The sequence below is a fragment of the Coturnix japonica genome, chromosome 4 (genome assembly GCF_001577835.2).
Source record: "Coturnix japonica isolate 7356 chromosome 4, Coturnix japonica 2.1, whole genome shotgun sequence".
In the NCBI taxonomy this organism is placed as follows: domain Eukaryota; kingdom Metazoa; phylum Chordata; class Aves; order Galliformes; family Phasianidae; genus Coturnix; species Coturnix japonica.
The window spans coordinates 42426597-42446568 of NC_029519.1; the positions used below are offsets into that span (position 1 = coordinate 42426597).

At 38.6% G+C, this 19972-nt stretch overlaps 1 long non-coding RNA gene across 1 annotated transcript in view; it reads left to right on the plus strand.

Annotated features, from left to right (window-relative positions):
- Window positions 1–6977: 6977 nt before the first annotated feature.
- The window catches only part of LOC107313366, a 197357-nt gene continuing 184362 nt past the window's right edge, over window positions 6978–19972 (plus strand). Inside the window, exon 1 of the long non-coding RNA XR_001554965.2 lies at window positions 6978–7175. This is a non-coding gene — a long non-coding RNA (uncharacterized LOC107313366). The remainder of the gene's footprint in view (window positions 7176–19972) is intronic.

The following is a 19972-nucleotide window of genomic DNA, read 5'->3' on the forward strand; positions in this document are numbered from 1 at the left end:
TGACAGAGGGAGAAAGCAAGATAAACATAAAATGATACAAGTGAGTCTCTTCTAGTACAATTTCTTTAAAGTAGACTGCTGATTTAGATTATTTGCAGACATCTGGGCATTGAGGCTATCAACACAAATATCTTAATTACTTTCCCACAGCTTTTATAAACCAGTGCTTGTACAATGTTTTTTTCCTATCTATTTTTTTCTTGATGTCTTGTTGAACCTTTCCTGACCAATTTAATTTCTAACAGTTTGGAATTCTCAGTTCTGAAAGAACACCCATTTCCTGTAATTGCTTTGCATTGGTCTAGTGAGCTTTTTGTTCTTGCTTCAGTTGTTACTGTATGAGCAGTGCACATCTGTGTGGTCCATTCGTCAACCTAAATAAATTAGGAGTTTTCTACAGGTGATATGCTTGCAATTGCTCCTTTTCTCTGCCTGAATTAGCAAACAAATCACAGAATCAACAACCTTATTTCTCATCAAATAGAGCACTGCATGAAAAAGATTCTGGTAGTTGTAACAAAGTGCCATAAGAGCGAAATAACACTGTAGTGAAAAAGAGAAGTGTATTAATGAATGTATTCATGTGTCTGACACCAGTTCTGTTTGCTTAAGTGCTTTTTGGCTTTTGGACCTCGGCTGTTGTGCACTGAGTTTATCTGAAAAATCTAGCTCTATTACTGATATGAATTAAGAAGGACAGATTTCAAGGGGTCTTGAAACAGGTTCATTTCAAGAAAATGTTAATAATCGGTTAGTATTACATGCATGTGTAAAATGCATGTTCTATGCTTGGGAAAAAAGATGTCTAACAAAATCCTTTCTTTTCTTGAACTTCTCTCTTTCGTGCATTCATTAAGAGAAAAACCAAGAATGTGAATGTTAGGTAACAAATGTCGATTCTTCCTCAAAACCAGAAGGAATGAACCAACCTTGTTAGTGGAAATGTTGTTCCCAGTCTCTACTTCAACCTAAGCATTTGTTAAGATTAAACCTTCCTTCCATTCTCCTACATGATTGAAAAAATACAGCTAAATCACTGAGATACGCCACAGCTTTACTGTGTGTGAGTTACTAAAGGTGAGGAAACACAAGAAAGTTTGAAAGGGTTCTTGCTGATAAATGATGAACCAGGAAATGCACGTCTTTCCAACAGACTCTTCATAGAAGGAAGAGGCTGGCTGAAAAAAACAGGATTTCTGTTATGCGATCTAGCATCTCAGTGCTTGTTTTCATCCTAATCAGTAGAGAAAGAACGTGGCAGATGTGCTGAAATGTTGAAAATGCTGTTATATACTTCTGAACAAAAGTAATGTTTTGGAAATATCAGTGCTGGGTTTCATGTTGGTTGGTGTTAAACTAGGACAATTTTGCTTCAGTATTTCATGAGAGCTGACACTTCTGCTCTGTTTTCTTCTATGGACAAGGACCACATTCTCTCATGGAAATTCTCCCATGTCCAGTCTTCCCTCATGAAAGTGAAGGAAAAATAATTTTTGCTGAGATGTCAGGTTTCTTTTCAGTACTTTCTGCTTTTAGAATTATAGGCTACTCCTCCTTGGCATCTTTTTGCTTATTCCTATCTTTTATTTTATGTTGTGAAATGCCACAACCAGCTGATGTACACTCACAGAAGTAGGGTCTGACTAGGGAATATCTACCTGTGAATGGTTTTGTGGGGCACTCAGCATTACTGAGGTGGATGGAGCAAAATTCACACCTCTAATTCACCGGGAATCAGGATCCTGGGCAGTAATCCATATTGTATGAGGAAAGTGCCAGAAAATAAGATTTCTGCTAGTGTCGGTTGTTGCCTAAATTACTTGATAGTAATCTTGCAGACTTGCAATGTTTTTTATCTCCAAAGTGCTTCACCCATCTTTCTTCTAGATGGAATGATTGTTGTTTTCAAACAGCCCACAGTTAGATCAAAAGGTTGCTTAAATGTTTCCAAGCATTAACAGTATTGCGTTCAAAAATTTCTGAGCAGTTTCATAGTGAAGTGAACTTCCTTTCAGTCCTGTACTGTCACAGAGGCCATTTGTGTTCCCTGTAGAAATATATTTGCCAAAAACAAATGAACAAACCCTTTACAATCCAACAGATTCCAGCTTTGAAAGACACCCTGTTCACTTGTTTCCTTTAAAAGAAAGCATGTGGTTCCTGGGTAGGTCCCAGCACTGTTGTATCACTCTGTACTCACACATCCAGCTCTGCAAAATAGTTTTCCTGCTGCTACTTTCAAACCACTTAAAGGAGGAGTAAGCTCTTCTTTGAATGCACTCAGTTCGTGCACCATTAGCCACTGGTATATGATTACTGTAGATCAGAAATGCTTTCAGATTATTATATCTTATAATATTTGCCAAGGCTTTTGCAGATTCTATTTGTGTCTCTCAAGATGCTTTTCAAAGAGAATGAAGAATGCTTTTTTACAAATGAGAATGCTTGTGTCTCAGAGAGCAAAAGTGACCCCCTGGTCCTAAAGAACCTCTTTTTCTGCAGAGCTGTGAGCAACATAGGATGTCTGTATTTGTCATGCTCAGCATAGTATTTCTTGTTCACCTCTGTCAGTGGAAGATTTTTTCTCAAACCTAATTTGTGAAATTGAACTGACTCTGCAGTTGGATGTGTCCCACAAAGCTAAAAGGGAAGACTATAGTTTTTATCTAGGTGGACTAAAGTCCAAAAAGTGACCCTTAATGCAGGTACTAGATTGTGAAAGGAGGAAAAAACTCTACTTCATCTTCCTGTCATCACCATTTTAATATCATAACTATGTTTCTACTTGGTAGCTTTACGCAACACTTGTGATTCTGGCATCAGTGATAGGAAACTGAATTGATGCAGCAACGCTATGTAAAACAGCTGAAATGGCCACAAGAGACTGCCTGGCTCCAGCAGTCTGTGGAGATGGGAGGAGATCCTCAACAGCTTGTCCACAGTAGCTGATGATGTGGTCCCTTATGTTCATGTTTTGCCAAAGTGTAAAGCTGTAGGCAAACATAATCTTTCTGCTTCAGCTGCACCATGTGAGCTGAGTAATTCCTTCAGCTGCTCATATCTGAATGGAAGTTCCAGCAAGGGAGTGGAGGATAGGTGCATTTGTTCCATTAGTTTGCCTCAGTACTGCATGTGTAATGTCAGATCAGGTCCCTGCAGCCGTGGGGAGAAGCATGGTGCTTTGTTGTGACCCAGCGTGATCCTATCCTGAGGCTTATAACAGGGATAATATAAGGCTGTGATTATAAATATACTGCTTGTTGCATGCTTCAGACATTTTTGTTTTTGTTGTTGTTTTTTTTTTTTTTAATGTAAAGTATGATCAGAAATCACTGTATTCCATCTTTTCATGCCTTTTGTGGTTCTTGCTATTCATCTTGTTTGGTTGTTTTCAAAACCTGCTTCTTTGTGGTCAGCTGGAAAATGTTTCAGTTCAGATTTATCCATTCCATTTTTTCTAAAGCCAACTGGGAGCAATTTTGTCCAGCCATGAAACTTCTGTTTTAGTTCAGCTACTCGTTGTTACCTCCTTATCATTACCAAGCTGTAGGTCTTAAGAGCATTGCCCTGTGAGCCACTAAATGGGAAAGGTGAGCCTCTTGCATACAGTAGAAAGCTCAAGGTCAATTTCCAGATAAAAAAATTGCTAACACTTTCCCATTAATAAGTGTTTTCACCACAAGAGTCTTGCATGTATTTCCTATAACTCTGTGGTCAGGCGAAAGCTGCAGTGTTAAGCACTCACTCAGAGTGACTGTCTCTTTGGTGCACCGCATAGATGAGTAAATTTTGCAGTAAGGGAAAGTTCACATGCCAGCATTATACTCTCATTTATGAGAGTGTATGTAATGTACTTCTTAAGCAATTGCTGTTCAGTTGGAGTTGACGAGCTCAAGATAAATTATAGCCTTCTGATTCTTATCATTTTCCTCTTAATTTTCTTTCAACTAAGTATAAGAAGTTTAAACTGGTTGGGTCTTTTCAGCATCCTGCCCCAATTTCTATTGCCCTGCATGCTAGTCAGGTATTTTAATAAAGCCTATAATCTAGAAAATAGAAATGCTATGCACATACAGCCTCTTATATTATCACTTCTTTATAGGTAATAAATGCTTTCAAGACCTACAGGCTGTTAGATCCTAACTGTTCCTACACACTATCTTCATTTTCATGCCTCTTATATTCTGCTGGGGCTGCCTGCATACCCTTCCCTGACAGAAGATGTGCTCTCTGTTCTGGCATGGTGTTACTCACACACAGAAAGTTTTCCCTGATGTTGCTTATTATTGCATTTACAAGATACAGTACCTATATCTGCAGTATCTATACAATATTTTCCTCGCAGGGAGAACATGTTTAATATTATTGGGTATTTTGCCACAAAATCCAATAGGCCTTAAGTGTGTTTTTTTTTTTTCTTTGAGTTTATTCCACTTATGTGTTAGTTTGATTTATAGAATGATCATTCTCACAGATGTGCAGTTGTTTTCAGTCCAGGCCTCTGCTGTTGTAAAACTGAGCATGGTCCTGACATCTGTGCAGCTTTGTGTTGACCAGGATATAGGCAGAGGAAAGAGACTGTGTTTTGCACTGTGTGCTGGAGGTTGGCTTTGTCCCAAAGCTGGGAATGTGGGCTGATAATTTTTCACAGAATATATATAAATATGGTGGCGTCATTTCAGTTTTGATTTTATAGCAACTTCATGTCTAACAAAAAGAAATTGAAATGAGAAACAGCTTCAGACTGAAAAATCAATGTTACGATCAACAGTTTTTCAAAATGTTTTTTATTTTCTCTCCGAGAAGAACAAGAGAATATTCTTTCCGTCATTTCAGAAATGGGATGCCCACATCATCCTTGTCTTACACCCGTGCTTGAACTTCTGGATAAAAAGGAAATTCCGCTCTTTCAGAAGTTGTAACCTTTAACTGTGGTGAGAAAGAACTTGACAACTTGAACATCTAAACCAAGAAATAAAGCAAGATCCTATTTTTTCTTTTTTTCCATCATAAGTAGCCTGAATTTTCAGCAATCTCAGGACTTGTGATAGCCTAATTTTTGATTCTTTTCCCCACCATTTAGCCATTTTCTTCATGCCATTGTTATTCTTGTGTGGAGAACTACTCCTTTAATATATGATGAACGTGCAGTCTTCTGTACTAATCTCTGAGCTTTGAACAGTTTCTTTACAGATCATTCCTATTCTCTCTCTGCGCAATGAACCTGTGCAGCCAGTTTTTCATTCCCCCTCGCTGAAGCAGAAAGACAGCAATTTATGGGAGGAGAAGACATAAAAATTGTTTGAAATACAGTTAAATGCATTTAAACTGTCTTTTTTTATATGTATGTTTTTTTCTCCCAGTTCATTCATTCTTCAAAATTCTAGCCCCAGGTGGTTTCATTTGGAGCAAAACTTGGAGCAGCTTCTAGGTTGGTTCCTTACACAGGGGTTGTGGTGAACACATGCTCAGCCCTCCCTGTCTTAGGAGAGAGAAATGATGTTGCTTCAGCCCCAGAGCTCTCTGGATCATCTGGCAGCAGTGAATGAAATTCTGGTTGTGTTATTTAAATTAAATCACCATGTGGTTCCTCTCTCCTCTGGGCATGCTTTGTCCACTGTCCTGAGAGTGCTTACCTCCATACTGCATTTCTTACCTAATTGCTTCCACTCTGTAGTAGGATAGGGTAAAGTGATGAGTTTCTGCAGTGTGAGGCACCATAGTATATCTGTAATCAAAGTAATCAAAGTGGCCATCATGGAGGCATATTTATCTGTGTCTGTCAGAATTGTTTTTTTCTAGTCATATTTGCAGCACCTGGTATCAGTTGTTCCCAAAGAGAAGTGACTGAGCTAGATGGATGCAGCCTGGCAGGTCTTGTGTTCCCAGCCCATGCTGTTTGCTAATGAACAAAGCAGGATCTGTTTGTTGTTCACTTTTCACAATGCTGTATTATTTAGGGATGTGTTTTTCATAGAGAAAAAATTACTGAATGCACCTGAGGCAATTAGACAGGCTCAGAACTCCAAAGAAACGTTTTTGCTTGGATGCTCTACTGGCTGAATCAAATAGAATGATAGAGATAATAGATGTTAATTTATGCCACAGTGTGTCCATAGCAGGTTGCCTCCAGGTATTTGAGGATAAAAAACTGCACTTAGCTAAATCCCATCCCACTCTGTAGCCTCCATTGGTAGAGGTAATTCATATACCAGAATCCCACAGGTACTGAATGAAAAGAAAAAGGAATCACTTAATCAGAATTAAAGAAGACATCCTTTGCTGCGTACGTCTAGTACGCTTCACGGTGTTGTGATGTGAATACTGGAAGTCTTTAGAAAGAATATTAACCCTTTCCTGACTTCCTGTGAGTCTTTAGAACAGTTTTCAGTGTCTTCTGAGTCAGATATCTACCATATGGACTCAGTTTGTGCTTATACTGTTGCTCACACCAGTCATATTCTGCAAAGAGAGAGGCAATGCCTGTTCTTAAGTATATGCTGATGCCAGGACACGCTGGCCATGTGTTCTGCAGAAGGATGACTATTTTAATAGCAATCCTGCGCTAACTCTTCTGGTATCCCTCTATTCTACTTCACTACAACTTGTCCTGATTCATCCTTCTTCCTGAGTCAGGAATGCAAAGGAGCAAAATGGAAGTTTCTTATGTATCCAAAATCAATGAAATTCCAAGGATTTAAGAGTTTAGTGCAGAGTCTAGTGGGTTTGTTTGCAAACTGCTGGATATGTACCCATCTGAATCCTCTACCTATAGTTAGGGTGCAGAGCATCCTCTAGTTTTGTTGTTTTAAGAGGATTTGGGAACTGCGAACTGTTTTTGTAGCACAGCCCAGTTTGTGATACTTTACTGCGTGTTTGCTGGGAAGGTTAGATTTTCCGACAGGTATTTAAGAAGAAGATATGTGTATATATGTGTATTATTTGTAAAATCATCTGTGCTTTCTCTTTAGGTCCTGGCTCCATACTGTTAACTGCTTAAAGCAGTGGTAGATTGCCTTCAGTTCTTCATGATGTGACTGTCAGGCAAGGAGTGCTTGTCTGACTGCTGCTCCCATTTACTCAAAAGGAAGATCTGGTATCAACACTAAGCACTAGCTTTGGGAGTCCTGCAGTCTTGGATCAGGATGGGGAGATAAGATTGTGTCTTTCAGGAGGTAAGTGCTTCTGTACTATACTTGGAAGTATAAGTATATAGTAGAAGTATAAGTAGATGTATATAGCCCTTGGAGGGGCTCCAAGCATACAAATCATAGAACAGAATGTGCTCATGCTGGGTCTGGTAAAACACGTATCTAGATGGGTTGGGCTGGCTGGTCTGTGTTGGAGTTGTTTTGGGTGCAAAGTGGAAAGACGGATGAAAAAATAGAAGACCATCTTGGGAACTGCATGTGTTCTCTGGAGAAATGTTTGCTTTCTTCTCTCTCTCTCTTTTTTTTTTTTTATATCGGAAGATTTTATGGTTGCGTGCTGTTTTTCTAATTGCCTGTTAAGCATGTATATGTTTTTCACCAATGTCAGCACTTCTGTACAACGAAGCAAAGATTTTTTTACTGCATGAAATGAATTCCAGCAGTAGGACACTGGAGATGCAGAGATAAGCAGTAATGTGTGCTGAAAATGATTGCATGAGAGAAAGAGGGGGCAAGAACACTGAGGAGCAAAATTTTTGGACTGATTTTTTTTTCTGTTAAAAACTAGGGATTCAGCAGTGTTAGGTATGTGTAGATAGCAATCCTGCCAGCTTGTCTTGGATACAAAAGGATGCAAAAAGTGAAAATATTTTAAGTCAACTATGTTTTAAGTGCAACTTTTTTTGCTTCGTAATGGAGTTTCAATCTGATGATTCAGTAAGAACAGTAGCCAAATCTGTTAAACTAGTGGTACATAATCTGTCACATGAAAATGGAAACCTAAGCACTGATTTTCCTTAACCACGACTCTTCCTTTGTGAATTTGGGAAGCGAGCCCAGGAAGACTAAGCTCCAGAAAGAGATGTGAATGGAGGACTATACCACGGGGCAAAACTATGCCATATTTTGAAAGCATTTGCAAAGCATTTTTGACTTGCTAGAGATATAATAAAGTGTAAAGGAAAAGGACTGTGTGATCCTAGACATAATACAGGAGAAACTGTCAACCTACCATTTTCACAAAGCACTGTCTTCCTCCTTCCCTACTTGGTTCATTTTAGTTTGCTAGTTGGTAGATAAAATACATCTATACATAAGAACATTTCCATCTTCTCTGAATAAGAGAAGCCTTGAAGCCCTGGAAAAAGGAATTTAATGCATTTTTAAAATGCATTTGGATTTTCTTCCACAGGATCCAAAGTATTCTTTAACTTGTCAGTACTTTCAGAAGAAGAAAACCTACAGCTTTAATTTGGGTTTCCTCAAGATGACTGTCTTGTAGTTATTGAAAGCTCCCAGCAGGATAAGAACCAAAAAGATTCTTACCTCCAGTACATTTCAGGGGTGTTTGCTCATATATCATGACATCAAAAGCTCAAGGCATCGTGAAGGGATGAATAGGGATGGTAGAGGGAGGGTTAGGAACAGTGGTTGATTGGACATGACAATGACAGAGGAAGGTTTAACTGACATGGGCTCTTCACTGATGTAAAAGCTTGTAGGGCTAGCTTCAACTGAGTGGCACATAACAGCTGTCACTCTGTGTGGCTAGATGACTTGTTTCCTTCAGACTAAATTAAACAGCCTCTGTCTTGTGTTTCTCTTTCTATGCACAAAGAAAATTTACCTATTAACCTTCAGATTTATTTTCTGCAACAGGGACCATCTCAGTGCAGTCTCTATTCTCAGGCACTGCTTTCCATCCCACCCGCAGCTCCTGTACCAGACAATCTGCCATGATCCCATGGGCTCCTCGTACTTAAGATTGTACTAAGGCTGGGAAAAATGTGAGTCTTTCCAACCTTGCCAGCTGTGGGATACACTTAGTATGCTCAATCTTAGTAAGCTGCATGTACATTCCAACAGCTGTTTTTCCCCTGGTGTCTAAATAAGAATTTAAGGCAGGTGAACTGCAGGTGACAGCATAGATAAAAGACACTTATATGTGTGTTTTTCAGGAATGTCTTCTGTACAATCTTGTTTGATAGTCTGATAGGCTGGCTTTTATTACTGCAAATTGTTTTTGCAGTGTTTTGTTTCAGCTGTTCAGTCTCACCTAGAGGTACTCTCACCTGGCTCAGGAGAGATGGGAACTCTGTGTGAAACAATCTGTGAGAAACATGAAAACACTCTGATCCAAACTTGGATGTGGATTTTCATTATTCCAAAAAGCAAATCTACTTTCAACCTGGTGCTTTTGCTCTGTCCTTGAAAGAGATGGGAGCAGCTAGATGCAGAATGCAGATCGGTAGGAAGGTTTTCAATATCCTGCTGTGTGATGGCCTATACCTTAAATTTCATTTCAGGTCACTTTCTATCATTGAGTATTTCATTTCTCATCTGTCCTATGAGTCCTACTTTGCTGTACAATTGTTCAATGCCTCTGAAAGCTCCTGCCAACCATTTGCCATCTGTTTAAAACTAAAACCATTTAGTTTCTCTTGATGTGAGACAAAGCCATCTGATATGCAAATACTAACAGTAGGCGGTCAGCTTATCTCTATTTAATGTAAATGAAAGCTCACAAACAGTATGCTGGGGCTTCAGTACTGTTCTCCATCCATAGGACCCTTCCAGAGAGTTTCATTTAAAGTTAAGTACAGTCAGCTTCTAGATGTGTGGGATTACATCTTCTCTCCATCTCAAGAGACTTTTCTTTCATCATCACACTTGTTCACTGAAAGTATGTGAGAAGCTGCGTGAAACCCTCGTTGCCATTTCAGGGAAAAGCAGCACTGTTTATTATGGGAGAACATGCTGAACTGATGTGTTGTATGTGATTGCATTCCAACTTTCACAATCTTGTAGAGCACATTGTTGATGGGGGAGAAAGATGATTTTGCAGCTTAAGTGTTAGACTGCTTTTGCTGGCAATTGCTAGGAATTCCTTGCTTTCTTTTTTTATGTGACCAGTGAAAAATCCCTCAAACCCAAGAACTTTTTGCCAGTGAAATAGTTTGAATACAGTGGTTCAGCAATTCTTTCCTAGTTTCCTTAATTTGTATCTTGAAAATATTTGTCTTCATTCTCTTGAAAGAGATTAAGTGAATGGAGAGGGAAATGACTGCTCATTGTCTTGATTAAAGAGGAATAAAGTCTGTCAGATGAAACTAGCAGGAAGTAGAATGATAGCAAACAAATACAGGCAATTCTTCAGGGACATGCACCAGGCAAAGCTGCATTGGATGCAAGAAGTTTAGCAGGTTCAGGTTAAGACAGGAGAAGCTATTGAAGCAAAGTATACTGTAAAGGTCTCTAAGGCATAACAACAGCGTCCAGCTGAGGAAACCAGAGGTTGGAGAATATACGAGAGAAACAACATTGTAAGTTTGACTTGTTCTTATGTTCCTCCGCAAGTGCAGGTTAGCAGGCTAAAATGGGGGCTGAGGCATCAAATTGACCGTACTTGTCAGTAGGCTCTGAACATCTCTGTTGGATACAGCATGAAGAGAAGGTGTTGACCCTGCTGCTGCAGGGCTTTGCTGTAGCTGTGATACTATCTGGAGAGAGAAAATTTTCCATCTGATAAACTGATATTGACTGCCACATGACAAAACTCTTCTCCAAATCTTCTTTGGCTGTTAGTGGCCTTAGCTTTCAAAAGTTCCTTTTATTACTACAGGTCATTTTCTCAAATTAAAGATCTGAAATGGAGGCAACAGAGAATTACTTTATATCAAAAATACACATTTCAGTAGAGGTGAATCAACGTGAAGCAACAGAGAAATCAATAATAATGCATCATAAAAGCTAGAATCCATAGGAACACTGTTTCCTGGTGGTGTTGGATTTTAGCTGAAACAGTGACTCACAATTTGAAGCACTGAAGGGAGAGACCTCTACAGCAGGTCCTAAATTAATAAATTTTGCTTGGCCTGTTAGGCTGGGGTCCCTGCTGGCATGACTGGAACAAGAGGCAGGAGTAAAGAGGAAGCTGAGGAAAGTTCATAAGAAACACTGTGGAAGGCGGAGGGCAAGTTGGGAAGCAGCGGGATGGTAGGTAAGGAAGCAAGGGGAGACATGAGGCTTAGGCTAAAAAGGCTTGAAACAACAGCTTTACCAGTTTACAGAGAAACAGAAGAGTCTCCAGAAACTTTGCCAGTAAAGATGGAGATGTCTTGGAAAACTATATGTACAAGGTAGGAGGCAGATCAGTTTGTAGCACATTGCAGTGTGATGACATAAGCAGGCCACAGAGTCAGCAAGCTCTGATCTCTTGGTAATCAAGTCAGATTCATGCCTTTCCAAAATACTGCCCACTGTGTTTCTTCTGTATTTTTAAAAGTGATTTAATTATGTAGGGAAATATTTTTCACAAGGTATCATTAGGGCATATAGGATAATGCATCTCAGTTCTTCTCAGTGACTTGTCTTTTTAAGTGCTCTCAAGATCTACCTAGTTATCATTATCTATAATCCAACCCAATTGCAATAGTTACATTTTAATTTTCCTCTTTCATTCATGAAATACTAGTGATTATTTTAGTTGATTGGAAGATAAACGGCACTGGTACAAATTGTATTTCTCCCATGGTGCATTTGGAATATTAGATCCTAGCCTTCAGCTTTTATCATTCCTGGTTTGTGAAATGTAAAGTGGTGACAGAGAGAAGGTGGGAGATACAAAGGGATATCAAAGCCTTGTTTGACAGATATTGGAGCATATATCAATTCCAAATCAAATGCTTCTGGGGGCTTCCAAAAAAAGGGTTCAAAACAAAAAAGATTTTAAAGAGAGTTACATTTCCACTGCATTCTAAATAATCATTAACAGTAATTAGCAGAGGGGATTCTTAGGTGAGCATGCATCTTTAAAGGACAAAGTAATGGCATTGTATTTTGTGAATGATTTCATGAATTCATGCCTTGGTAACTGGACTTCAGAGGAGGCACTAAGACATTGGTGTAAAATGCTTTTATTTTTAAAAGTGGATTCTATGCAGAAGTGTACACACATTTCAAGAACAAGATTTTTCTCCCTGACACTTTCAGGTGACTTCAGGCAGAGGCATACTTGGTGCATTCCTTGCATAGAGATCATGCATTAACCTAATGTCAGTATCAAGTTATTCAATTCAACTAAAAATACACTGGAGGAAAATGAAAGTGTGTGTGCAGAGTAGTGAGACCCTCCACTTTTAATATGGAACGTGCCTTATTTCATTAGAGGTGGAACTGTCACTCATGAAAACTGAGAATGAATGAGGGCTGATTAAGAAGTAGTGGCTGCATCTCTTGTTTTATATTTCCAGATCAGGATATGGACTCTAAAATAAGGTACAAGAGCTTGCCAAAGGAAACTGGGTAGCTTTAGATCTTCATTTTAAAAATGGTTTAACTTTAAATTTTGGGTATCACTTAGCTCTGTTTAAAAAAAAAAAAAAAAAAGGGAACTTGTAACTGTGTGGGGCTCTGAAGTTCTTAAAGCATTTCAATAAATGGTGTTTTAGTCAAACTACTGGTTTTCCTTTTGGGAAAAGGACATAGGACATATATCTCTTTACTTCTAACTAGAAAAGAGCAGACTTTAGGTTGTCTGCAAATAGTTTCGTCTGTTGTCTGTTCACTTGGTTCATTCCAGATGAAGATCATGTCTAGTGATGGTTTTATTTATGAACAGCAGCAAACTTGGAGGTCAGTCTATCTGTTTTCATTTTGGAGAGCAGGGAGTGAGGTAGTGTTTGTGAACTAGTTTTCTATTTACTATGTTAGATAGCTACCAAGTCAGCTGTTGTAACATTACACTGTCCCCAGGCTTCATGCTGTTCAGAACTGTGGATCAAACTGAAGTGCTCAACGATACACATATAAAAAATGAAAGCCCAAAAAGTGGTATTGACATGACTGCATTTGATATCCATATCAAAGCATGAAAGGAGTGTAATCTTATTCTCCTTTATTTTCTTCATGCTGGTTGTATGATTTCCCTTTCCCTTCAATTAAAATTTCTTATTCCATTTAATTTTTTTTTCTCCCAGACAGATGAATCAACAGCTCATTATCAGGGACTCTTTCAATACACCAAGTCCTAAAAATCGCTTAAAGTTCCTACTGTGCCCATCAAAAGATTTGTTGCTCTTTAATGTTGCACATTACCTCATGAACTGGACATATTCTCACCTTCTACTTGTATTTCCGATATTGTTCCTTTTTGTGTCCAACTTGTCGTAAACAATACAAAATAAGATTTTGTTTCAGGTATTGGCTTATATTCTAAAAACTTTATATGCTTCTGAAGTGCACTGTGAAGTTTACTGATTTCATGTGCTGAAGGCATTTGATGCAGGCTTTGTTATCGGACTCATACTTCCCTCACCAGTGTTAAGATTGTACCGAGGGCTACATGGTTTCAAGCATGAGCAAAAGAAAAAAGGTATGAAATGTAAGGCTGTGAGCCTTAGCTGTGCTTTCTTCTTCACGTTCATTCAGGACATAAGCCGTATTTTTCAGAAACAGAGAAGCACTGAGGGTGGTGTTGGATATTTTACCCTTAGCAAAATCAGATCACTTCTTAAAGATTCCCTTTTGATACCTATGAGCAGAATTGCAAGTAGCCTTTCAAATTATCAGCAAAAAAAATTGAAATGTAGAAGACTTCTCCTGGTTAGGATAAAAACCCACCTTAGTCATGATGGATGTTTATTTTTATGCATATGATTATGTTTAATCATATTTTTACTGTGAAAAGTGAACCTACAAACAGTTCTGGGTGAATTATGATCTCATTAAGAAAGAAAAGCTCTCCTTGTGATAAACATAGTATAAAAAAGAAATTGTGTGTTTAGATTTGCAGCTCTAGGAAAAAGTGCTACTATATTATTAGTATAATTTATTGAATGTTAAAAATAACATGTGCCAAGTTATTAATTTACAAAATGTCTATGAAAGCGTCAGAGTGATGATACGGTCAGTAAGGGGTAGCTATTCTGATTAGATGAAGACTCAGCTTTCCGATCACACCACATTTTAACTAACTGATTTCTCTACACTTATACAGTTGATAAGCTGTTATTCAAAGTAGTTATCTGGCATCTGAGCCAGATGCTGGGGTTTTTTTTTGTTTGTTTCTTTTGTTTTTTTCTCTACATGCCCTTATAATTTCAGTGTAGCTTTAAAATTCACTTGTTCTCCTTGAAATAAGAAAACTACAGCAGTTGCTGGCATTGGTGTGAGAACTGCTGGTGATTCTGGAAACTAACCTGCAGTGCGAATGTCAACAGGCCTGGCTGTTTCAGGAGAGATACTCAGGAGAACAGAGGGTAATTAATTTTTGTAACAACCTAGTCTGGATCACTACAGAGAATATGTTCTTTCTTCTCTGAGTTTCTTAAGTATCTACTTCTAGAATTTGGATCAAGAAGTCCCTCTGCATATGGATGCATTTTGAATGCATTTGAACATATTTGAGACTCGTTATTCATGTAGGCAACAGTCTTCCGAATCATCTTGGCTTTCCAGTACATTTTTCCAGCAAAAAATATTCATTGTGGAAACAATCTATCCCATCATTTGCTACACTAACATAGCTATGTTAGGTTGGATGATTTTTCTTTTCCTAAAAGTTTGGTTTTATTTTTTATTTTTATTTTTTTTCCTTTTTACACATTATTCCCGAAAAAATATGTCTGTGGAAAATCTGAGCTTGCAACTGTATCGCCTTCTCTATCATTTGTTGTCTTCCTTGACGTTACTCAAAAGCCAACTTCTTTAATCTGAGGGACAAGATCTTTTGGACCTACACTGTAAGCTGACCAGTTCTGCCCTCTGTATCTCTATTAAGGATTTGAGGCTTTAGAGAATATAAGATTTTTCAGGAAGTCTTGTTTTAGTTGCTGTCTCATGCATTATGATATTTAGAATGTAGATTCAGACAGAGAATGTGGACACCTTAAGTTGTCTATGTTTGCTGGAGCCTAGTTTACTGTCAGGCTACTGTACTGCTAAAGCAGTATGTAACTTACTTTATAATAAAGAACTAGAACTTACAGTACAGAAACTAATTTTACTTCGCAGCTTGCTGACTTCATTTCCCTAAGATGAATTCTGATCATACACAACTAGAAGTGGCCTTCAGGATGAGTCCAGAGCAAATATCTGACTACACTGCAGGACTCTCAGACCTATTTCATGGTATGATTCTGAAGTGCTTTAAACAATGGCCAAAATCTGTTTGAACTCATGTAGGTTTTACAGATAGCTTTAGGAGGCTGAGCAGTGGTAGGAAATTATTTAAGGGATCCCACCCAAAAAAGTTTTACTTTGGGATCAACTATTACTGATAGATTAAAGAAGAAAATAATTAGGCATATATTCAGATCTTGAGAAATGCAATTTTTCTTTCACCTTGTTCACATGCCTTTTGATCTACTTCTCAGTTGTAGATAAAATCAATACAGTTGTCCATGAAAAGCAGAGTTTTAAATAAATGTGTTTGGCTTGGTAACTGTCCCAACATGAGGATAATTAATCATTATTTCATCATCCAGTTGGGGAAACAAAATCTGGGCTGTGTTACTGTGGTAACTGCCCTCACTGACTACACATTTGGGAATATCATATTTTGAAAAAGACTTTTTACATCATTTGTGGCACAACAGTGCTCTTCTTTCCTGTTTAAAAAAGGAAAGCCCTGAATTTTAGTGTAAATAAACCAACAGAAAAGCCAGTATTACTCTTCTAAAGTGTATTCTACATCACATCTGGTAGTATTGGATGTAATTAATTACAAGTGGAATGTAAAGGAATGGCATGCCAAAAGCCTTAATGTGATTCCGAATCATGCCTTATGCCAATGTCACTCCCTGCCAGTGTGAACTGACATATCCTGTAGATAGGGTTTGATGTACTCTGGCACCTAGAAGAAACTGTCAGTAGATTTTGAAGATTAAAATGGGAGAACAGGTGCACAGCTCCTAATGGAATTTACCAACTTCAAGATAACACTTGTTAAGGGTTGTTTGACAACAAAAATAAGTGTGTGTTCCAGGAGAGAATGGTAGCAATAGCTGGTAAGGAGACCAAAAATATAAATCCCAGACATCTCCCAGGACTTATTTATCTGTGATCAACCCTCTTCCTTTTTTTTCCTTTTTCTCATAACAGTCCATCCCTCTAAACACTTGTTCTGATTTTCCCTGACCTTAACACAGCAGTGATGGGAAGGATCATGTTGAAGACTGTAGAAATCTTCCTGATTTTGAGAAGAGACAAGTTCTTTACCAAGCCTGTATATCTAGTAGCTGTAGTTGTGATCTCAGCCATGCATTTATACTACTGAGCCTGTTAATCTGCTCATTTTAGTGAACAGGCCAGGTAGCAGAGAGTACTGGAGCTACTTAAAGTTAGGCTTAGAGATGAGACTCCCCTGGACCCCTAATTCAGTTAGGGAGGCAGTTCAGGCTCCATTTTCCAACATCCTTCCTTAAAATGGAATTGATATAACTGGAGGGGTCAGGAAGTGAGTAGTCAGGAAGACCCTTGTCTCCACTCTTTTTATTTATTTATTTTTTGTTTGTTTGTATTGGAGCTCTGTGCTTAGTCTGACAACACTTTGGTGATAAAATAGCTTGAGAGCCTAGAAGGACCCTAGCATTACCTGCTGCAAGGGCAAGCTGAGCCTGAACTGTGCTTAGAATGCATACAGGTATAATATAGACACAAGGAATGCTTGCCTTCCAGGCCAACAACTCTTTTCCAGATTAGCCAGAATCAGTTCCTAGTTCCCATCAAATTTTTGAGATGTGTCAGCTCCTGAGGAACTGGAAGGATAGTCCTCTGAATGGAGGAGGCTCTAGAGAAGTAGTGCATTGCCCTGTGTTCTTATCACTGTCACAAGTGGTAAGCCAGTACTGATGAAAATATCCACCTATGTCTGTTAGGCTCCAGTAGAAGTCCAGTTTTCCCTAATGCTACCTTTTGTCTTCTCTGTTTTAGGCTCCAGATCAGAAAGCTTTCTCTAGTCAAAAAAGCATGTGTTTTTCATGTCTCAGTTACATGGAAACAGGCCTTTTATATTTCATCTCAGACCAAGTTGTTGGAAGAAAGCATCAGCTGGCATGAACTCTTCTGAAGGCAACTTTTTCTTCAGTTTTATGTTTCATCCCTAGTATATGGATAGGTACATAAGACCTTAAGTTTGGATATTTGTGAGGCCTGTGCTTTTGGCAGCTGTCAAATCTTAGACAGCTCATTTCACCTCACAGCTTTGAACATGACCTATGGAGGGCAAGGATTTTCTTTCCTTATGTGTTTTTTTAGTGCCTTAGGGAATGCAGCCTTGACCTCAGGTGAGTTTTTACTTCCACATCTAGACAGTGTGTAACTGCTGTTCTAATAGGATTGGGTGTCTGGTGTCTTATAAAATCAGACAGACTTTCTCAATCTAGTCCAGCACCTGTATTAGTTTCTCTTGAAACAACATGAGTTTCTGAGTACAGAACAATATCTGTTCCACTGATTTCAGCATGATGGTCAGCTATTTGGAGTGCTATTTTTTAAAAGAAATGGGATAAGAGCTTTAATACCTGAATTCAAGCATCTAATTTGACAACACTCATCACTTTGTGTTACCACTGTTGTGAATGTGAAAGAGCATGAGCTGTGCATTAATTACTATTTCATTTCTGCTTTGTGGTACATATGCCTTTGACTTAAATTGTTGAGCAGTTTCTACAGTGGGATGTGATTCTGCCTTAAATCTGTAAGTCCTTCAGAAAATGATATACAGTGGCTTTATAGGGAAGTTGGATACTCTAAAGGCAGTAAAGTCTTGATTTACGTTAGAACTGCATAAATAATGTTGCCTCGATAGGTTGCTGAAGAACAGCTAATAAAAACAATAAATTGTACTTCTAATTCTGTTCAAAATACTAGTCCTGTCATATATCCCTAATCCAACTACTTTAACAACAGTTAGGTGCTGTATAAGGAATTTATGAGAGGAGCTTGTGGTAAAAGCTGACAGAGGAGTATGGGTGCTGTTTTTTGTCTCCATTGCCTTGCTGCAAGGAACACTGCTGCCTTCTGTGTTCTCCCCAGACTTAATGACTACTATTTTGAGTCTTTTGGTACAGCCATCCCCAGCCTGACTCTTTGCAAAGGGAAGGTTTATGGAGGTCATGTATTCCAACAGTTATGGTGTCTGGTTCCATACTGAGCTCCAGTATTAGTCTTTTCTGTGTGACCTTCAGGAAACCACCTGACCTTCATGGAGTCGTAGAATGGCTTAGGTTGGAAGGGACCTTAAAGCCTACCCAACCCCAACCTCTGCCATGGGAAAATTGACCATCACCAGCTCTGGTTGCCCATTGCCCCGTAAAACCTGGCCTTTAGTGCCTCTGGGAATGGGACGTCCACAGCTGCTGTAAGTAGCCTGTGCCAGGGCCTCATGGCTCTATGAATAAAGAGTTCCTTCCTAATATCTAACCTAAATTTCCTCTCTTTTGATTCAGAGCATCTTTTAGTTTAAAGTTTTTTGTCTCCAGTCCAGCAGAGCAAGTACACATGAAATCTGGGCATGGTTTTTCAACTGAGGGTTATTTTCATTTGAGAAGTGCCATTTGACAATACTGAAAAGTTTACAAAATATGTCCCAAGTCTGAGGAATTGTTTAGGTAAAAAATAAAGCAGAATCAGTTTTAAAACTGTTGTCTATTTTGGCATTTTTATGGATAATGTGTTTATTCCTCTATCTTAAAAATCTATTTAAGATGAAAACTAAAAAAGCCTAATAGAAAGTACCAGGAGGTAGATGTACTTCAGAGAAAGAAGGAGGCTAGCATGACTGACTCCAATACTGCCTTGAGATGACATTTTTGGAGATATTTTTTTCTGCAGCAATATATATCATAAATATATGAATGGATCTACTTCAGCATCTGAACAGTGTGTTCAAAAATGTATGAAAAAAAATATTTTTTTTCAGAAGCAGTTCCCTCTAAGCACAATTATTAATTTCTGGCCATTTTCTGAAGTACGTGGAAATGCATTCTTTTGAAAATGTCTTCTTTAGTCCTAAAAGAATGAACCACTCAGCCAGTAACAGAGCTACCCACACAACAAACAACGCTAAATTAACCATTTGGTAATTTGAAGCAATGAGTGACAGAGCATACCATGGCTTCTCAGGTTTGATGAATAATTTGTTTTCAATTTAAATTGCATATTGCTTATGATGTCCTTTCTCCGCCCACACTGCACAACTGATACTTTGCCTGCTGAGGTAAATCCGTCTATCCCTGGTGCTGCTCATTACCATCTGCATTTACCATGCTCTCAGTGGAACAGTGCTGAATACCCTGAACATAAGCAATGTGTCTGCATTCCTGTGTGTTGATAAATTTCTCTGTTCTGCTGATGATGTGTTATCTTCCTAGCCGCTGTGGCAAGGCATGTGATTTTGTATGCTTTGTCTATAATACCAGCCTGTTCCCACAAGAATCAGTGACAGCCAGAAGCAGGGAATGTGTTTGCATTAAATCAGAGCATGCTGGAGTTAAAGTCTGACACTTCATGTGGCTCTGGCTCTTGGTGTTCCCTACTTGAATGTCTCTTTGAAAAATGATTGCTTTGGCATGCAGTAATGCAGGAGATGTTGCACCATGATACTTCAAAGAAGGGATTCAAGTTCTGCCCATTTATAGCTTATGGCAGCTTCCTGCAGGCCATAAAAAGTACTTTGCAATGACGTACATTGTCCTCAAAACACATATTGTCTGCGCTGTTTGCATTGCAGTGTTAATTTTAGAGGAATATTTGTCCTACACAGATATCTTTTTGGAAACTAGAGGGGCAGAGATCAAACAAGTAGGGACACACAAGGA